The sequence below is a fragment of the Nannospalax galili genome, unplaced genomic scaffold (assembly GCF_000622305.1).
Source record: "Nannospalax galili isolate Female #2095 unplaced genomic scaffold, S.galili_v1.0 scaffold2232, whole genome shotgun sequence".
Lineage (NCBI taxonomy): Eukaryota > Metazoa > Chordata > Mammalia > Rodentia > Spalacidae > Nannospalax > Nannospalax galili.
In genome coordinates, this window is record NW_008331696.1 from 16,669 (window position 1) to 39,139 (window position 22,471).

Sequence of the window (22,471 nt, forward strand, 5' to 3'; positions counted from 1 at the left end):
GCTCTTCTAAATTATCTCAAAGGCTTATAAGGGGAATTATAGGGATTATTTTTCACATAAATATTTTTGATATAACAAAAGTAAAGACTAAAATTTATAATGCACTTATTTTATGTAACTTGATTGTTATTTTTCCTGTAAAACTTCTCATTTGCTTCTATGTAACTGCCTAGAAATTTGTACCTTAAGGACAAAGAAAGGTTACCCATTCCTCTAACTCCTGTTCTTTGTCAAAAAATGGACACAGTTAATGAGGTTTGTTTGGTGCAGAACAATTCACAGACACAGATAGAGATGCTTTCAGTGGAAACAAATTTGTTTGGCTTTACCAGGTTACTTAGCGATTAATGATAGCCTTGAGACACAGGTCACAGAGGTCATTGTACCAGCTTGCCAACACAGTCCTTATGTGCAGCTAGCTCAGCCGACGGGTGCAGACACCCCCCCCAAATACCATGCATAAAGGAGCACACACAATTTTCTGCCTCCTTTTTTCATATTAATAAGTGATTTCTAAGGGAAGGTGGCAAAAGAGGCCACACCACTCCAAGTAATATTTTACGTCGAAAAAGTTTGCTCTGCCACAGTCACATCACACGGTGATTTTTCAACGCCAGTGTTTCATGAGTCACCTTGAGAATGGTAGCCTGTGACGGGAGGGCGCAGCAGGAGCTTAGCAGCCCTTGGAGTAGAGCAGAGCCTCCGACGTGGCGCCCTCCCTCTGCTTTTGTAACCTGGTTGAAGAGAATGCCAAGATAATGCCTTTGACAGTTTACTTACGTACTGGGCACTGAGTTACATATCTGTTTGTTTTTTTATTAGAACAGTAATGTAAAAACATTGCTGTAACGTGAGTGATAGATTTGTCCAAAGAGAAGAAAAGGTTTATTTATTCTGTATTTGCTAATATCACATCCTATTTGGCAGGTGTTTTCCCATGGTATAGATAAAAGCCTACTTTTGTTTAAGTTTCTTAGACATATACATAAATGATTATTTTTTTCATAAGAACTAATCCTTTATAAGGGGAAAGGCTCTAGGATCAAATCACCTCATAAGAGTGTTGCCTAGGGGGGCTGGAGAGATGGCTCAGCTGTTAAGAACACAGGTTGTTCTTGCAGAAGACCAGGGTTCGAATCCCAGCACCCACATGGCAGCCAATAACTGTCTGTAACTCTAGTTCCAGGGGACCCGACAGCCTCTTCTGTCCTCCACAGGCATTGCACGACACAGGTGCACTTACCTACATGCAGGCATAATACTAAATGTGGAACCAATTAAGCAAAAAACAAAACAAAACAAAACAAAAAAGCCTTTATTGTTAAAGTTATCAGATAAGTAGATATTTGTCAATACAAACCAAAACTTAGAGCTCAGCTGCTTTGCTGGGATATTAAGTATGTCTAAATAACTCATCTTTGATTCCAGAAACTGATGATGTAGAGAGCCACTTACTTTATATTTGATTTTAGAGCTTCCTCTACTACTGTATTAATTACGACGTAGTCATTTGATTTTAAAAACTCCATCAGGGCCAAGCCACTTACATGCTGTCTGAGGACTGCAAAGAGTCCTGCAGAGTACGCAGGTAAGAAAGGTTGACCGGCTGATTGTGATGCAGGAAGGTGATCATCGCCCTGAAAACAATTTTATTATCACTGAAAGAGTTAGAGTGTCCACAGGTACAGTAAGTAACTGCAGATGTTTTGATGCAGGGAGGCACTGGACGAGTTTGCACAGAAGAAAGAAAGAGAAGAGAGGAAGGCTAGCCTGGAACAGGAAGAGAGACAGCGAGAGAAGCAGGCGCGAAAGATGCATTATCTGGTCAGCACAAAGCAGGTTGGTCTTCCCCCTCTGACAGCTTCGTAAGCCACTTGGGTCGTAGCCTGACAGAGATAAACTAGCAGGCTGAATAGGACATGACTTGTTGAGAAGATACCACAAAGGCACTGCTCAGAGTTCAATTTGGTGCTTCTATGGAGCTGCGGACAGGCACCGTGATGGGCCAGTGACAGCCTCATAGAGGCAGTGGCGGGCAGAAAGGCCCAAGTCAGCAGTGGGATGACCCACAGCCATTGTGTAGAGTGAAGGGCTCCGAACTCATTCCAAGTGGCCTGTTGTGAATTGACCAAGCACTAGCACGTGATGAAGCTGAGCTGGCTCTCCTGTTTTCTCTTTTAATTGAATAAATGTTGAGATTAAACCCATTCTCCTTCCCTTGCAAAATTTGGATGGACGTTTCAGGTAAAACGTTTCAACAAACTTGCTTCAGTAATTACAACTTGATGTAGAGAGATAAGTATGGATTTGAAATACTTAGAAATTTATTCTTATACTTGCTCAGATTTTGCTGTGCTTGTTGAAAAAGAATGCACTGCATGTAGGATATTTTGCCTACAAAAATATGATTAAAAATTCATGAATTGGGCTGGCAAGATGGCTCAGTTGGTAAAGGTGCTTGCTGGCAAGCCTCACTGCTTGAGTTCAGTACCTGGGACCCACATAGTGGAAAGAGGAGACTGACCAGACACATAAAGAAGTGAATAAAGAAACCTTAAAAAACTTTAATGCATGAATTTACGGACTGAGCTGTGTTTTCGTTACCTAAATTCTAGCCACTCTACAAGTTTCCAAGTTTTTTAAATTTTTCTCATAAGCCTTCAGGTCTAATGTACAGCTCTGGGCAACACATCCAGGTGTTGTCGGGTGAGTGCAAGGGTAAGAGGAGGAGAGTGACTCCAGAGCGAAAGTCATCCCTGGAAGAATTCAATGGCCATAAACACAGGTCAGCAGGACCTCCGACCTCCACACGCACATGGTAGCATGTGTGCCCAGGTGTGCATAGGTGCACACACACACAATGAATAAATGTAATAAAGTATTTAAAAATAATTTTAAAATCAATAGGCAAAATATTTTTACTTTTATTTTTTACTTTTATTATGAAACCCATAGCAATGCCAAAAATTTAGTTGTATGAGTGATGGATTCTGTTTTATATAGAATTCCAAATTAAAAATTCCTTTTAGCAGGGCTGGAGCAATGGCTCAGCAGTTAAGACTGGCTGCTCTTGCAGAGGACCCAGGTTCAATTCCCAGCACCCACATGGTGGCTAACCGCCGTCCTCAGCTCCAGTTCCAGAACATCGAATGTCAAGTACTATCTTCTGACCTCTGTAGGCATTGCAGTGCATGACATGGGTGCACTTACAGACATGCAGGCAACACTCTTACACATAAAGTAATAATAATAATAATAAATATAAAAAAGATTTCCTTTTAGCAGATTGTTTTCTCAACTTATTAGTAATTTCAATTTTTATTTAAGACTATTAATATTACAAATTCTTTGATCCTGATAATAATGTATTCCTTAAAATGCAGTTAATTTTGTTAATGCCCATCATTTTTATACGACTTTGAAGCTTTCTTCCTCTGAATTCTGACTGTAATGTTTCTATCCATGGTAAGTCGTGAACTAGAAGAAGTAGTGGAGGAAGAAAGAAAGAAAAAACAGTGGAATGAGACTTAGCTGGAATATTTGTGCATTATGTTTAATCCAAGGGTATTAAGATTTGAATGTATACTGGAATAATTTATGAAGCCTGTAAGGTACTAGAAAGTAGCTCACTGTTAGAATGCTTGCCTAGCATGTTTGAGTCCCTGGATTTGAATCCCAGGTCACACAAAAATAAAAATAAATGAAAAAGAAAATCTGTAAGGATTTAGTTGGTTTAGTAATAAAAATAATTTAATAGGAAATACCCACGGAGAGCATATCGTGTGTCTACCAGAAAGACTTTGTATGCAGCCTATCTGTAGCTAGGTTGATTTCATTACAGTTTTATGATAAAGCACCTGGTTTGGTAAATAATTTTCCACATCTGACCAGGAAATTTGAATTAGACTTCAATAAATTTTCAAATAATCTTGCTATTGTTTTAGATATGCCTGTATCAATTAAATAAAAGTTGAGTGTGCTCTAGTCTTCTGTTCCTGTGTATACCATGCAGGCTGATGGTTAATATCAACATATGTGAGCATTAGAGATCACTGTCTTTAGCACTTGTTGGCATCCTGTGAACTGGGCATTTCTGAGGCAGTAGGCACACTACAAAGAACACGGGAATTGTTGGCAGACAGCTGAGCTGAAATCCCAGCTCTGTCATTTAGAGTGAGGCATTAGATGATTCACAGTTCTCTGAGCCGTTGCACTATACTGTGCAGCCCACCTTGAATGAATACTGAAGATGATGTATTTAAACAGTGCCAGACCCATATAGGACATTCAGTAAAGGAGCCACTGTAGTATTGGAATTTGACTTGTCAACAATTAAATGAATGTTCTCACGTTTGCTTTTTTGGATTAGTCCAACCAAGTGAACATACTCATTTTCTCCTCTCCCCTCCCCTCCCCTCCCCTCCCCTCCTCTCTTCTCTTCTCTCTCTTTCTTTTTTTGGTTCTTTGAGACAGGCTTTCACTATGTAGCCCCAGCTGACCTAGAACTTGCTTATGTAAACCAGGCTGGCCTAGATCTCACAAAGATCCTCCTACCTCTGCCTCCTGAGTGCTGGGATTAAAGGCGTGCCCCATCACACCCGGCCTCAGTTCCTTTCTTTTATTTCCCACCCACATTCTACATTACACGTGAAGTTATATTCTCAGATCCTCCCTTGGAGAAGAATGTTCTAAAAATGTCAGAGGTTTTATTGGCAAGTTGTATACTTGGTATGGTGACATTAATATTTAACTCAGTACTGAGAGAAGAAAGGATAGCCTTTGGAGTCAGGAGAAACTTTGTTCCCCGAGGTAAACTTCTTGGTGATGAAATAGGAGAGTGATACTGTCTTATTGGCCAATCAGTTCATTTGATTCAAGAGATGAGTTGTACTTGCTGGATAATACCAGGCAGCTCACGGCCCCCCTCTGCTTTGCTTTGCTTTGTTTTAGTTTTAGTTTTTGTTTGGTTTGGTTTGGTTTTGGTTTTGGTTTGTTTTTTGTTTTGTTTCTTTCTTTCTTTGGTTTTTGAGACAGGGTCTCCCTACCTGGCCTGGAACATGCTATATAGATCAGACTGGCCTCAGTCCCACAGAGATCCACCAGCCTCTGCCTCCTCAGTGCTGGGACTAAAGGGCACACCACCATACCCAGTGCACTTTGCTTCATTTTAATCTAGTATTTTTCATCATGAAATAAAGGTTGAATTTGAAGCCTAATAAGATTTAACAGAGTGGATATGACTCTTAATCGATTATTACAAATAGCATATTTTTGAGTGCTACCCTCTGTTGGTACTGCACTAAATAGACTTTAGGCACCAAGAACTCAGCTTAATTTCAGGCTAATCTTAATGATTTTTTTAATAGGAGAAAATTGCTAACTGAAATTAACAACAATTTTGATTTGTGACTTTGCTAGTCCATGTACTGTGTTGTTCTATTTTAATAAAGAAACTGAAGTACTTTTCCTGAACTAACAGACAGAAGACACTCAGTCCCATGTGAGTGTTGTCACTCAGTCTGCCATCAGGACTTGGCTGTTGGCTGGAAACTGAGCTTTGGATTATAAACATTCCTTAGTTGTTTTCTAGATGAACTTTCCTAGACTATGAATTTAAAAATATTACTTGGTCAGTTGTTTAGATTAACCTCATCACTTCAGGAGTTTCAATTGCAGAAGACTTGCTTGAATGATCAGTTTCTGCTTATACATTAAAGTTCACCAAATGAATATTCAAGTGTAAATAATTTTTATAAGAAGTATATCAGGCTACGGAAAGCTTTTAACCTGCTGGAAAGAAATGCCTCTTACATTTTTGGCAAAGAACATGTTTTTTGTTGAGGTTTCAATAATATAAGAATGATATTACTAATATGGTTTGTACCATACTCTTACATTAAATTTTCATAGTTCTAATATAGCTTAACCTCAGTTAGTAGATATAAAACATTGACCAGACAAATAATGCTTTAAAAATAGTGAAGAATTTTGCATGGCCAAATTGTGCTAATTCACACTTTGGTAATGGTTAAAATGAAGTGCTCTTTAATGCATTAGTAATTTAGAATGATCATACTGGCATATTGATATATTGATAACAAAAGTTCAACTTCAGTTTTAAGCCTATTTTAGCACAAATCCAATGGATATATTAAAATGGTTCCAGAGGCTATTACTAATTTTCATTGATATTAATTATCTCATCTTTACTCTAGCAAACATGTTTCTGCTAATAGGAGTTACATAAGCAATATTACAATGAGTGAATTAAAAGACCCCTCAGGGTTTTATTAATTACAAAGTTCAAGTCATATTAAAGCACCTTTTTATATGTTTATTTCAATCAGAAAGCTTAACATGGTAACTTATTTGCATAAATAATCAATCACCATTTACTCTAGTAGTAATAAGGTTAATTTGTTGCTACAGACCTAATAGGATTAGTCAATTATATTTCCCAGAAAGTACTATTTGTTATGCAACCCACCACCTGTAAAACAGGATTGTGTGTAACGCCCTTATTAAATGAATACATCAAAAAAATTGTCCCTGTAAAATTTTTTAAAGGAAAGCTAATTTTAGTTGATTTGAATAAAGTAAAATGCAAGCAGTACCTCCATTTGTAAATTCATCTTTCTGCAAAGATTGATTATTTAATAAAGTTATTTATTTTGATTCAGTAAGCAGTCAAACTAAATCTAACACATACAGGGCATATTTCCTTTGAAGAAAATCTCATTTGCAGATGTGTTTTATTCCAAACTGACTTTCCTTCCTTTGCCCTTGTTCTTGGGTGATAAATTATGTTGTCTCCACCTACTGGTCGATGTACGCACTGGCCTGTGGGAGTCACTGAAGGATGGTGCCTCTCCAAAGCTGCCAGACTCTGTCAGGGTCTTAGAGGATCAGCAAAGTGACGGACATAAGTATAAAATTCAAGATCCAAATTATAAAATACAATTCCTTGAAACAAATATTTTTTATGTAGACTTATCTATAGTATTAGTTACCTGATTAATGAAATGCTACCTCTTTTTTATGCTAATATCATAGGAAAGGATGTATATCAGTAACTCAGTATAGCTATACATATTTTTGTGACACTTGATAGTTAATATATATTTAAATTAAAGTTAAAATTTTTATGGAAATAATTTTCATGTCATTTACATTTTCCTTCTGTATGTACTAAAGTTTTCATATGGATACAAAAAGGAATCATTATTACTTATTTTCAATTTTTCCAAGAGACCCTGGACTGTGACTCATATTAACAAGCCATAATTTGATATACTTTAATTTTTGAGAAAAATAAAATATTTTCAGGTACTTTTTTCACAGAATCATATCAAATCAAATATATATAAGGAAGGAATGTATCTTAATTAAAAATTAAATTTGCTAGCTGGCACTTGGTGGTGCACACCTTTAATCCCAGCACTTGGGAGGCAGAGGCAGGCAGATCTCTGTGAGTTCAAGGCCAGCCTGGTCTCCATTAATGAATCCAGGCCAGCTGCAGCTACAGGGAGACCTTGTCTCAAAAAAAGACCAAAAAAAAAAATTAAATTTGCTATATTCATAATTAACTGGTAGTCTGTTATTTATAAATTTCCCCAATCCTCATTAGGAAACTTGCTCCGTGTATGTTACTCAATATGAGTTATCAATTTTATTTCACGATGATGAGACCACAGAAGAACAGCAGTCTCCCCATGAGCCCTGCCATTATTTTTGCGTGTGAACAGGGTGTGTATGTGTGTGCCAGGTGTCTTTGTGTATGGGATACATTTGGATGTGTCTTTGCTCTGGCTTCTCATGTGGCAGTGTCCTTAGGACCAAACCCCACCTCCCGGGGAAGCTCAAAAGTGGTGTTCAAGAGAGCCTGTTAGTGACTGAACACATTTTTTAGGCCTGTTGATCCTTAGATTGCAACCTCTTCCTATTTCATCAATGTTACTTGGTTCCTCTTAGATTCTTGATGATTCCTTTTCTCTCTTTTCTGTACTTTTATGCCGTGCATATTTGGCTTTCTTCATTTCCCATCATGTTTCATTTTAGCACGCTGTTTCAAGTCAACTCTTGCATGCCCATTGACTGAATTTGGAGCAATGATAATAGTCTCTGAATTCAGTTTCCTAATTAAGTCTTTTGTGCTTTAGCCCAATGTATCTACTACCATCAGATCAATCCTAAGTAGCATTATTCCATTTCTTTTTGAATTTTGTAAATCTCCGAAGGATCTTGTCCATGTGATCAGAATCCTTATGTACACATAGACTATTGTGGACCTCAGACCTCATCAGAGATGTTTATTTGTACAATTGATGGTCATGACTGGGGACATTCACAACTGGCCAAAATGCAGAGCAAGTGCTTATGGTGTGTTCAGCCATAAGTGGGACATCTGGATCACACCCTTCCTCCCAAAGCTCAGGGACCATCATGAAAGAGGGACAGAAAGATTATGAGACACAGGTTGGGAAAGGCCTGGTAAGACTGTATCTCCTGGCCGTGACAAGGTAACTGCACTCATGAAGTCAGAGCGGTGTGGCTTCCTGCACAAGACCTGCACAAGATCAAGCCAGTCAACATTCCAGCACGGAGGTGTAGGGGCTCACGAGTTCCCATTCCTGGCAGAGGAGCTTTTGAGAGTTGAGGGCTGCTGGGAGATGGAGAGTCAGTCAACCATGCTCTATGAGCACATGGGAAGCACTAACTGAACTTGATGGGTTATTAAAAAAATGAGGATGTGAAGATGGAAGAGGTGGAGGTGTGATGGATGTGAGAGGAGGTGGGGAAGAGTGTGGGTGATACAATCAAAATGCACTGTATGCATCATAGAGTTTTCAAAGATTTAATAAAAATAAAAATATATATTTTTAAAACCCTTTCTTTTCAGTGTAAACATTGAAAACGCTCCATTTTCTGGCCTAACTCTGCCTAGTCAGTCTATTCTCCCCTTGCTTCTCAGTATGATCATCCCATCACAGTCCGACGTCATATTCAAGAAAGTTCCATCGAAAGGATTTCTTTACATATGGATGAAGCAGATTACTTCTTACAGCTTGTTGTAGTCTGGACATTTGGAATCCTGCTTTCACCAAAAAGGGGGAGACTTTTAGCCACTTCTCACCATTGCTCTGTACCCTCATCACACTTTACTGCTAAAGATGTTTTCCTCCCTTCTATTAAATTACTTTCATCAATGACAGATTTCAACTGTTCAGCTGTTCTTATTAGTGAGAACTGATGGATTGTAAATAGCTCGTCCTAGGAGGAGGGGAGAAGTTTGCTGGGAACCTGAGTCAAGCATAGAGGATAGAGATGCAGAGATATGGGTGGTCATGGAGTTGATGAAGGGGCTCTCAGGATGCTGAAGAGCATAAAGAATCCATGAAGTATCTGGGGAGCAAAGTAGGTGTTTAACCAGGAAGTGAACATGAGTCATGCAGTCAGAAGTGTGTTGATGCCGTTTGTTCGGGTTCACTGCTGCTAAACTGCAGTTATTCGCCCCATCACTCTTTGCACCTGGTATTTCTGCTTTCTGCGTGACACACTCCCAACTACGGAGTCCTGAGTCTTTCATGACCTGTCACTCAGTTTGCCAAACTTGTACAGGAGTTGAAGAGGTCTTGGCAGTAAGACAGGTTTATATAGGCATGGTTTATATAGGTATGGTTTATAGAGGTATGGTTTATATAGGTATGGTTTATAGAGGCATGGTTTATATAGGTATGGTTTATAGAGGTATGGTTTATATAGGTATGGTTTAGGTAATAGCCGTCTTTTGGATGGTGGAGGACCAGGTTTCACTGTATAGCCTAGGTTGTCCTGGATCTTACTACGTAGCCCAGGCTGGCCTCCCTGAGTGCTAGGATTACAGGCTTTGGCCACTACAGCCAGATCAGAAGGCGTTTTCTATGTTTCATGTGAACACTGTGTACTTGCCTCTGCAAACTTCCCTGGGACTGGCATGAATGTTTTCGCAAAGGAAAATTTAGCAGTGTTAACTCAGTTGACAGAAGACCCCTCTCTGGAAGGAGCATGGGCCAGCATGGGCTATTTAGGGTGACCTTTCCAGCAGCTTCTTCTAAAAGAAGAAGATTTAAGAACTAGGAGATGAAATTGCTTGCTCTTCGGGGCACAGTAGCTTAAATAAGGTCTGTGGCTGAGCCATTCTCATACAACTTGGTCACAATGAAAAGCTGAGTTGTTGGTCTAATTATGAGTCACCTAAATGAATCACATCTGGAAGGTGCTGGATCCCTGTTTCTGAGTATCCAAATAATCCTTGGGCTTGAAAGCTTTAAAACCCTTCTAGAATGAGCCTCAGTTCACTGAATTCTAACTATTCCAAAGTGGGATAGTACAGTATTTTCAGAAGTATTCTCAATCAGTTTGTGGGCACCTTTATGTAAAAAGGTAAGAAAGCCATACACAATTTAGGAATTGATGGTAACTTTATGGCATAACTCAAAGTAATTTATTTATCTCCACATATCTATCGTCACAGGTTTCCGTGAAGCAGCAATTATCTTTCTGCTGAGTTATTTTTTCTTTGGATAGTTGGTAGGTTTATTTTTTCAACATGACTCTGCACCAGATAAAGGTCTGATCTCCAGCCTCTGGATGTTCAGATCAAGAGGAAAGCCTTCAAGCCCGGTCATTGTTCTGCACCTCTTTTCTACATTTCACATCACAAAGCCTCCCCACAGTTCATTACCTTTGGCAATATCTCTTCAGAAAGGCCAAGCATTGAGCCAGCACAAGAATGAATTTACCATTAACTCTTATTTTAGCTCCTCCCTCTTTACTGTTACGCCTTTTATTCTATTTAAGTACATGAAAAGGACAATTATTAGTCATTGGAAAATCTTGTTAAGGAGACAGAATGAAGTGGTGAAAAAATAGTCCCTTCTCTACTTTCCTCTCCATAGATATTTTACTGCCACACAAACTACAGATAAAAGTAAAACCAGTGTAATTGAAGAGACATGTAGAAAAGTGCCTTAGTTTCACTCATATGTATATTACATATAATATGATATTAATTTCAACATGAAACACTTAAAATTATTAAGTGGATTCTTTCCTAAAATATACCATAAACCTTTCCATTTTGTGAGTAAAGATGGACTCCTCCTATAGATCTGCAGCTTCTACAATTTGGAATGCACTTTTAGGAGGAATGTAAACAAAATTTCAAATGCAAGTGAATGTATTTTTGCTTAGGATTTAGCTCAGCATGAAGGCCCTCATTCCCCACATGTAGGCACTGGATTCAAACGCCATTGCTTAAAAGAAGGAAGAGAAAGAGGAGGAGGAGATGGGGGAGGAGGAAAAGGAAGGAGAGAAGGAGGAAGAGGAGGAAATGGAGGAGGAAGGGGGAAGGAAGAAGAAATTTTTATTAATGGCAAATCATTTCAATTTCATTTGAAATATTAAAAGTCCAACAGTGTTCAATAACTTATAATCTAAAAATATACTTTTATTAACTGCCTGATCCAGCTCTACAATATTTGTTCTCTGTGTTTTGACAATAATTTTGTTACACTTGCTGAAGTGACAAGAAAATTATTCATTCTCTTCTCCAGCAGCATTAATCTAAATTTTCATTCCTTTAAAAAGGTTGCATGATGTATTGTATCAAGTGCTCTTTTCAAAGGTGAAATCTCTCATTTTGTGTAGGAAATGATGAGACCAAGTTTTGTCCTTAATATTTATTCATGTGGCCCTTGGGACAGTTTTCTACAGAGATGCTTTCAGGCCTGGCACGTTTAAGACTCTGCCTCTCCTCTGCAATGCACACCCTTCAGGGCCATACCACAGAGCACCGGCTGTCCAGCACCTTCTCCCTGGGGGTTGCTGAGACTGCATGCTGAGTGGTACAGGATTCCTGGGAGCTACTGAAATGTGGGGATTTAGGTACATTTTGGAAACCATGAAACCTATGTGAATATAGCTAGCTAAACCCAAATTAGACATACCTACTTCATCTTTGTTGCTTAATTCTAGACATACTGACTGTCCCTGTCGTGCATCAGCCTATAGACACAGTGGTACTGGCTACTGTTGCTATTTTTCCTTTGAATTTATTCAAGTTATTCTTCATTTATTATTAAATAGAAACACAAACACAGATATGTACATACAAATAAACTGTACCAGGCATGGTAGTACATGCCTTTAATCCCAGCCCCTGAGAGGCAGAGGCAGGCAGATCTTTGTGAGATTGAAGCCATCTTGGTTCACATTGTGACTTCCAGGTGGCCTGGGACTAGGGAGACACTCAAAAATAACTAACTAAATAAATAAATAAATACTGAACAATTAAAGAAATATGTTTTCCTTAGACTCATCAGATTTTTTCTGTCTTATACTTTATTCTTATTATTTTTTATTTTATGTGTGTGAGTGTATTGTCTGCATGTGTGTAAGTGTACTGGTGTCATGCAGTGCTCATGGAGGACAGAAGAGGGCGTCGGATCCCCTGGAACTGGAGCTATGGACGATTGTTAGCTTCCATGTAGATGCTGGGATTTGAACCTGGGTCATCAGCAAGAACAGCCAGTGCTCTTAACCATTGAGCCATCTCTTCTACCCTGTGTGTCTTATACTTGATCTTAGCCAAAAAGCCAAGAAGCAATATGCAGTATACCTCTGTTATATATGGTGTGTGTGTGTGTGTGTGTGTGTGTGTGTGTATAAACTTATGAACATTTGCAGATTCTTATTTCAGTGCTGGAGATGGAACCCAGGATTTCTTGAGTGCTTTATCCCTGAGCTTTATTTTCAGCCTCAGTAGCTTTAAATCACATCATTAAAAGGACTCAGTTAATTTACCTTTATTTTTATTTACAAATATATCTATATATAGAGATATATAGATATAGATATATCACAATCGATCCCTATCAACTATTTCATGAATATTCAAATCATTGAGTTTTCCCTGAGCTTTGAAGGCAAATTTCCTTTTTTCCTGCTTTATTTTTTTTTCTTTTTGATTGAATTTTTGTTCATTTCATTCAATACATTTTAACCATATTTAGACTCCCTTCCCTACCTGTACCCCTTTCTAGCCCCACCACTGGACTTCATGCATTCTGTCATATATGTTAAGACCTATCAAGTCCTGTTTATGTCTTAATATCACACTCTAAAATTAGAATTCTACCTACTTCCCTGGATGTAGGTGACTCATAAAGGGGAATAATCAACCCATTTGTTATTGTTGTTTGTTTAATGGGTGTATCCCTGGCTGGCAGATGGATCCTGCCGCCTCTGTCTCCTGATTGCTGGAAATACATGTGGCTTTCTATGTTAATCACCATCTCTATGTAAGGAGGCTTCTCTGGTGAGAGTTGAGAGATGCCTTAATCTATGGGTATAACAATGTCATTAGAAATCAGTTTAATACTGTCTCTATTTAGCAAAATAATTGTAAAATAAAATTATTTTGAAGTCTCTAATGTTTTAGAAAGTGGTGTCTGTATTTGCTCAAAGATTTTTTTGAAGGGCAAATCTTATATATAAAGAAAAGACAGGGGAAGCTAACATCTTTAGAGATTCTATATACCCCCATATTAAGCCAAGTCACACAAGTAGGCAGGGTAAACCTAAAATTCAACCTCTGTTTTACCCATCTTCAAAACATGCCTTCCTTTAATGATGTGTTTTTCAGGGGAAGGTAAAGGACCTGTCTCAAGGGCATGCTCCTGGTTAGTGGGAAAATCCCATCCTTAAAGTTCCTGTTTGCTTGACTGTAGGTACTAGACAGCACACCCAGCATCATTAGCCTTTTCTGCACTGTTGGGAACTAGTCACCAGTTACCTCAAGAGTTGTCATGTGGGGTGGGGTGAGAATGAACTTCTAATACAAGGTCTTCTCAATAGGAAGACGAGCAGGGGTTCATGGTTTTATGGGGAAAGTTTTTAGTCAGAAAGAACCGTTTAGAAAGAAAGAAATGTGTGATTGTTATATGCTTAATTATTATTTCTGTGTTGAAGCAGCAGCTGTAACTCTGAAACAAGAAATGTGTTTCAGCATTACATGTTCTGTTAATTATTATTATTATTATTATTATATTTTTGAGAAGAAAAATATAAGAATACAAGTCTCCTTGACATACCTCACTCTTGGATTAACTAGTAATGTTTGTTTGTTTGTTTGTTTTTGGTCTTTTTGAGACAGAGTCTTACTGTAGCCCCAGCTGACCCGGAACTCACTATGTAGACCAGGCTTGACCTCAAACTTGCAGAGACCAGTCTGCCTCTGCCTCCCAAGTGCTAGGATTCAAGACGTGCACCACCATGCCCAGCGTACTGTTTCTTTTAATTAATAAATATTTATGTTAGTGAGAGAAAGGTGCATTTATGTTCCAAACAGTGAAATTGAAACTGTCCTGGTATGTTTGGCACCATCTGAGACATTAGTGCATTTAATGGCAGAAGGGAGGCAGAATAGTTTGCAAAGCACTGTGATACACTAGCCAGAGTAGAAACCTCACTCAGAGGGGGAAGAAAGAGTTGGAGCCCACCTATGAGCAAGCTCCTTTCCCTGTCCAAGTTCAGCATCCAAGGGGGGAAGGCTCAAAAAGACATACTGGATGGTCGTCAAAAGTATTTGTGGTCCCAGAGGACTAGCTGTCCATAATGTCGGGAAAGGCGAGACGACAGGCGCACAGAGCTGAGAGCTCACATCTTAGCTGCACAGGAAGCAGAGAGACTGGAAGTGGGACCAGCCATAGTCTCTCAAAGTGCCCCCCCCCAGCAGTGATGTGCTTCCTATCAAGTCTGAACCTCCTAAAGGTTCTATAACCTCTCCAAACTGCACTACCACCAAGGGGCCAAATATATGAGCCTATGAGGGACATTTCTCATTCAGACCACCACAACCCTCCTTCTACTCAGCAGAGCCAGGAAACTAGTCCTATTGCCATGAACCAGAAAGGAAGTCTGAGTAAGAATATTTGTTTTCCATGGTTAGGCTGACTTTCAAGAGGAGGGAGGCAGGAGCTAACCTAGGCTAGAACAGCACTGTCTTCGATGCACCGCACTAAAACTTCTCTTCACTGGTATGCTGAAGGTGGCAGTGACTTCAGCCAGTGAAAAGAGAAGTAAAGAATTACAGGGTTAATAAGGAAGTGGAAGTTAGAAGAGGGCGTTTAGATTGACAGACTCTGTACAAGTTCCCCAAAGAGCCACATAGGGGAGAAAGCTTGAAAAGGTGGGCAACAACATAGCTAAGCGTGCACTAAACCAGAATGGATGAGATAGGGCGGGCTGGAAAGCACCAGGTCGGACACAAACGTGTGGGCAGGGACTTAACATCCATGTCCAGAAGAGGGAAAATTAGAGTAGGACCATGCATGGACACTTTTGTGTGGAGATTAAAAATATGAATATCTGAGAACCTTAATGTTCTGATTGACCTTTTCTGACAATCCTAAGAAGCATCAGTGAAGGAAGATGGTTTAACGCCCCGAGGGCCCCACTAGGGACTGTCCCATTGGGAGTATGACCCATTCTAGGAGGAATCAGCAGCATCTACTTTAGACATACACAGAGATAATAGTAAAATTAGCATTATGGGATGTTTACTGTGAGCCAAGTGTTCATGTCAGTGCTTTCTACGAGTCATTTAATTATCATACACTGCCTTATAATGTATAAGGTCTTATCTCCACTTATTAAGAAGGAGCCCAAGGTCAGTGTTAACAAGACTTAGGCAAAGAAGCAGATCTAGAAAGTCCATCTGAGCAAGGAAATGAGCAGCTTTACTTCAAATCTTGCAGGGATAATGAAACTAGGGACCTGACCTTTACAGGAAAACACTGACTTGTGCAGCCAGGGAGATGTGCCTGAAAATCCTTTGAACGGGAATCTGTTTCAAAGGTTTTAAAAAGCACAGCGCGGTAAAAGGGAAACAGCCTCTGCTGCCCCGTTGCAGCTTCATGTTCAGTGAATAACTGGGCGACTTCTGTGCTCGGAGGAGTCACCGGTCACCTGACTGCCTCTCCAGTGGTGATTCCCGGCACTCGTGCTTGCCCTTCTCCCGGTCCATCCTCCAGGCTGACCTCTCCATTGACGCTGCCTTCTCCCTAGGCCCCACACCTCCTCTCTGGCTGTGTGCTCTTCTGGTTGCTCTTCCTGAGCTTCTCGCTCCCACTTCTTAAATGTCCACACTCCTAACACCTTCTCCTTCCCATGTTCCTCACTTGGTCTACATTTGCTCCTTCAGGGACTGCATCCACTTCCACACCTTTTTTATCTTTATTCAGAAGATGCTCATTTTCTAACTGTGGTCCCTTCTGTGGACTCCAGACCCATGCCTGCAGCTGTGCCCCAGCCTCCCACCCAAATGGTCCTCTAAGCATCTCAGTGCTAACACTCCCATATTCCTGCATAACTGCTCACCATCTACCCAGCTCTTCTTTTCTGCATGTTTTCTTTCATCTCTCTTGACTGATTCAGAATCAATTTTTCCTCATTCTGTGTCTGTGGAATATTCCATCTTTTTCTTTACACTGACTTTCCCTAGCTCTCAATAAGTGGTTTTAACACTTATTCCAGTCATTACAGATTGTTGTCTTTTCTGAGCCAGGCACTGAGACAGCCAAACACCAGGTTCTCAACTCTGGCTGCAAATCAGCTTTAAAAAGCAAAAATGTCCAGACACATGCTTTAAAGATTCTCTGATCAAGTAGTGGGAGGAGTCTAAAGGAGTTCTCAGTGACGTCAGAACTGAGGACCACCACTCACGTACAGAACATACAAATAGTCACCTATATTAAATGTTAACACTTTCCTCATCACTGTAACAAAATACCTGACAGAAACAACTTAAGGAAGAAAAAGGTTATTTTGGCTCATGATTTCCGAAGGATGAACATCCCTTCCACGCACAGAGGAAGGCAGGGTAGCAGGTGCAGCTGTCCATGACAGTTGGAGAGTTATCATGGTCTCACACCAGGAAGGGGAGAATGGGACCAGAAGCTGGTCTGGAACTTGCTATGTAAACTAATCTGGTCTAGATCTCACAGAGATTTGCCTGTCCCTGCCTTCAGAATGCCTTTGTTAAAGGTGTGCCCCACCATGCCCAGCCTACATTTCACATTTAAACCATCGTTAAGTGGGTGTGGTGACATATAAACCCCACACTAAGAAAGCTAGGGGCAGAAAGATAGTGAGTTCCAAGCAAAACCTGTCTCAAACAGACAAACAAGGATGCAGGGAGGAGAGGGGAGAAGGAAGAAAAATGGAGGGAAGGAGGGAGGGAGGGCGAGGAAGAAGGGGAAATTTTTTGAACAGCGTTCTCACCCTCATAACACTTAGACTACACTTAAGGAGATAGATATTGAACAACTAATGTGAGCCAAGTCTGATGACCCACACCTATAATCCCAGCACTTGGAATGGAGCGACAGATGGATCAGGAGATCAAGGCCATCCTTGGCTACAGAGTGAATTTGAGGCCAGCTTGAGCTGTATAAGACCCTGCCTAAAAAAAAACAAAAACAAAAAAAACCATTCGTATATATTTATAACTAAATGTTATAAGTACCATAAACAAAATGAACAAGGTGAATGTGCTGGATAACTTCAGGTGTCAACTTGACACACCTGGGTGAAGGGCACCTCAGTTGAGGAGTTTCCTCCACTGGATGGGCCTGTGGCCATGTCTGTGGGACATTTTTCTGATTGTTGAGTGATGTGGGCAGTGCCACCCTGGGTAAGTGGGCCTGTGTTGTATAAGAAAGCAGACTGAGCACAGGCTAGGGACCAAGCCAGTAAGCAGCATGGTCTGTGGTTCAGCTCCTGCCCTTGAGTTCCTGCCATGACTTCTTTCAGTGATGAACTGTGACCTTGGATATGTAAGGTAAAATAAACCCTTTCCTCCCTAAGTTGGTTTTGGTCAGTGTTTTATCACAGTAGCAGGAAGTTGCTAGGATAGTGGATTTTGTCTTTGATACATGTATTCAGGGCTCTAAACTCCCCTGTAAGCAGTACTCTCACCTACATGTGTTTATAAATTATACTTTCATTTTCATATTCCTCTTGAGATTCTTCTTAAATCCACTTGTGTGGTTTAATCTTCAAGTGTTTGTGCTATTCCGTCTTCATATGTCATTTCTGAGACAGGATTATTAAAATCACCAGTTGCCAAAAATGGATTCTTATGTCTCTCTGTGGGTGGACCAGAGTGTCTCTCTTTGTGAGCCTGTCCTTTCTCACCTCGTGGGTCTTGATGCTTTGCTGCATATAATTAAGAATTGTTTGAGTTCTTGGGAAACTGACTTTTGTCATTATGGAATGCCATCTTTAGCCCTACTAATTTTCCTTGCTTGGAAGCCTTTTCTATTTAAAACCAATACAGAAAGACATGGTAATATATGCTTATAACCCAGCACTTGGGAGGCAGAGTTGGGGGATCAAGAGTTCAGAGCCATCCTGGGCTACATAACAAGATGTTGACTCAAACAAAAAGAATACAATGAAGTAAAATCAACACAGAGGCTCCAATTTTCCCTTGGTTAGTGTCAGTCTGGTGTATCATTCCCCATGGCGAGTGTCAGCCTGGTGTATCATTCCCCATGGTGTCAGCCTGGTGACTCACTCCCCGTGGTGAGTGTCAGCCTGGTGACTCACTCCTCGTAGTGAGTGTCAGCCTGGTGTATCATTACCCATGGTGTCAGCCTGGTGACTCACTCCCCATGGTGAGTGTCAGCCTGGTGTATCACTCCCCACCCTGTTTTAATCTATATTTGTCTTTCAAGTCGATTTCTCTTGTCACTGCGTCTTCCTCATCAGCCTGTCCACTCTGACTTCGTGTCTCTGTTGCCCTGTTCTCTGTTCTTTCGTTTCTCTTCCATTTTCTTCCTTTTATTTTATTTTTAATTTTTAAAAATTTTAAAAAATATATTTTTATTTTATGTGTATGAGTGTATTGCCTGCATGTATGTGAGTGCACCCATGTCGTGCAATGCCCGCGAAGGTCAGAAGAGCCCGTCTGATCCCTGGAACTGGAGTTACAGACAGTTGTTAGCTGCCATGTGGGTGCTGGGATTCGAACCCGGGTCTTCTGCAAGAACAACTGGTGTTCTTAACCGCTGAGCCATCTCTCCAGCCCTTCTTCCTTTTATTGAACTGTTTCACATTATTCTATTTTCTCTTCTTTCGTAGTTGGCTTAGTGATCATCCTGGCCTTTGCACTATGTGTTTATAACCACCTACCTCCACTGGCCATTAACACCATTCCACTTCCCACATAGCGCCAGTGCCTCATAAACCAGAATGATCTGCACCCAGCTCCCCTCCCTGTTGAGTTATTGCTGTCATTCATTTTACTGACACATACATGTTCTTATACATGCTTACCTTATTGGATACCCTACTGCTATTATTTTGAATACGCATCCATTATATCAAAACTATAAAAATAAAAATGTTTATTTTACGAGGACTTGTTTTCTGACACTTTATATAGATGTGAGTTTCCTGCGTGTGTCATCTTCCTCTTCTGTGGAAACTTCAAGGCAGGTCTCCTATCAACAAATTGCATCAGATTTTATTTGAAAATTTTTATTTTCTCTTCATAGATGAAGAATTCTGGTTTTGATTTTTTCCACTCTATAATTTACATATTTTGTTCCTGTTTTCTTTCTCTTTCCCTCCCTCCCTCCCTCCCTCCCACCTCTCTCCCCTCACTCGTTCCTTCTTCCCCTCTTTCCTTCATTCTTGACATCATGGCTCTTTCAACCTGTTTCAGAGCTCCTTAAACTGCGTGTTGCTGTTCTGAGTGTAGGGACAAAAACAGCAACAGAAGTTTACCAAGCATGCAAGGCCCAAATCAATTCTAAATCAGGTATGTGGGGAAGCCAAGGTATGTCTGCTGGCACTCACCGTGTTGCACCCTGAGGCTGCCCTGCGGCAGTGGCTCTGAACACAGGACCCACTTTGCACTGAGCGTGCCTTCACACTGTATGATGCCTGACACTCCTCAGCTCAGAGTCCAGACTGCTGTCTATGATGAATTGCGGTGTTTTTTCTGTGCACACAAAGTCTTCTGCTTTTTATAGAAAATAGAGTGGTTTAATTACTGAAGACAGCAAACTTTACTGTTTTTTTACTGTTATTCCTCAGCACTGAAGCATCAAATTAGTGCATCTTTGGATTGGATTGTTTTAGAACATTTGACTTTAAAATTTGCTGTTTGAGTTCTGACTTGAGTTTTATATAAAATAATTAAATCAATTTTTGCCCATGATTATGATAGTTTCCAATGATTTCTGAAATGGTCCTAAACACACTTCAGCCATTTTGTACTCTGTAATTATCCAAAGCAACATTCTCAGCCTTGATGATTCTAAAATCAAAATACCAATGAGCTTTGAGAAATGCTGAAGATGTGCTGCGTACTTCATCAGTATCAACTATTCAGCCACAATTTAATTCTTCATATAAAAATAAACACGCACATCCAACTTAGTATGCAAGTTTGTTTTTATCTTTAATAAGTGGTAAAGGTATATGTGTAACCAAGAAATTTCTTTATGACTTGTTTTCTGTAAACGTTTACTTTGTATATATATTTAATATCATATACTCAGGATTATGAAAGAGTTTATTGGATGAAAAAAAGGGTTACAAGTGGGAAATGTTTAAGAATCCCTGGTCTGTTGCCTGAAGGAATTATAGCAATCCACGCTAAAAACAGGTCCCAACTGTTTGTGCTTTGTAAGCTGCAAGGTGTCAAGACTGTGGCAAAAAGTAGAAGCAAATTCTACTAATCGCAAGCAAATCCTTACTTACACTTTGGTGAGCCACAAGCAGTGAAAAGCCAGAAACCTTTGACTGGTGGTGTTTAGTCCAGTCTCTACCAGGAACTGGAAAAAATTCTCCAACAGGTCACCCTGTATGCTGATTGCTTCTCCATATTCTGGAGGCTCATTTATGGTACCATTGCAGGAAAATGCGAATGGCTGCACCAGTTTCTTTTATAATAGCTAGCAGTGATGTCTTGGCTGGGAAAAGTGTCGCCTTTCCATTTGCCTGTTGAATTTGTCTATGGGTAGAATCTTTGGGGCCAGCAGGAAGCAGATCCTCACCCTCACATCAGCAAAGGGTTGTGAGTTCTGCAGAGCAGACACATACTTTAATTCCTTTTCCTTGCCAGAAACACAGACCTATGGAAGGTGAATGAAGAAAAGTGGGTGGGTAGGGGGGTGTGGGGAGACCCCAGGATTAAGGAAGAGGCCACTGCGTTCTTAGAGGCAGGACAGTGGCTGGGTCTCAAATTTACTCTTGCCTGCATGACTTCTGGCAAGAAGTTCGATGTTGGTTTTCTTTGTTTTTTATAGATTAGCCTTTTAAAAGATCTCTTTAGGTTGAGGATATAGCTCAGTAGTAGAGCATTTGCCTAGCACACTGCATGCATGAGGCTCAAGTTTCATATATATTTATTTATATATAATTACAGTTGATTTTCTGAAATTTAAATGTGATATGCCTGACTGGATTTCTTTCTTCTTTTTTTAAAAATATGTAAAATATTTATGAAATAAGTTTTAAGATACAACATGGCATTCAGCGGCGAGTCTCCCACCCCCACCCTTTGTCTTCCTCCACCCCAAGCCTGACTCTTACTTCCCTTCCCACTGCTATTTTTTTTCATGACAACAGCATTGACATATTCAATAACAATTTCCTGAGCTAAGATGCATCTCCTTCAAAACTGGCTGTAAATTTTTAGGTTTACAGTTGAAGGATTTCTAATCTCTATATATCTGATTATTACTAGTAACAGTCAGTTACTTTCTGAGCGTGGCATCTGAGCGTGGATATAAAGTCATCAGGTAGATTTCAATGGTAATGTTTTTCACATCCACCAATTGTTAAGGAGCAAATTTTTATACTTTGAAGAATTTTTTTTTAATTTTTTTGAAAATTTATTTATATTTACACCATTTCCCAGATAGCATCCTCCCATAGCCTCCTTCCCCCCACTAGAGCCCTTATACTCTGATATCCCTGCTACTGTCTGCTGTGCTGTCAGTACCCCCAGCCATTCCCCACTACTTGTCCATCTGGTGAATCTAGTCAGCCTATCTAGAGGTCTTTGTTTTAGGAGGGTGAGCTGTCCCTCATCTAGTAGTAATCAGTTGTCAATTTTCTTTTGGATAAGATTGGGGTCTGCTGTTCATTTTCCCAGTTCTATGCTGGGTTACTATCTGGGAATCCCTTTGGCCACCCTGGCCAACAATTCAAAAGTAGGTATCATCTGTCTGGCATTGTTGCTTGTTATATAGCATTTAGCTATATATATGGACTCTTATGAAATTATATTGGCCCCTTTATGTTTATACTTTCCTTTTGGCTATGTAAGGCCATACAGTTTGCCCAGATAAACCAGTTTATTTTTACTCTTAAGGTCGTTTGAGGATCTGTTCTTCAGGGGTCACATGGGCTT

General features: G+C 40.0%; 1 pseudogene; it reads left to right on the top strand.

The window, feature by feature from the left end:
- Window positions 1–1,812: 1,812 nt before the first annotated feature.
- Window positions 1,813–22,471, top strand: part of LOC115069221 — a 37,938-nt pseudogene continuing 17,279 nt past the window's right edge.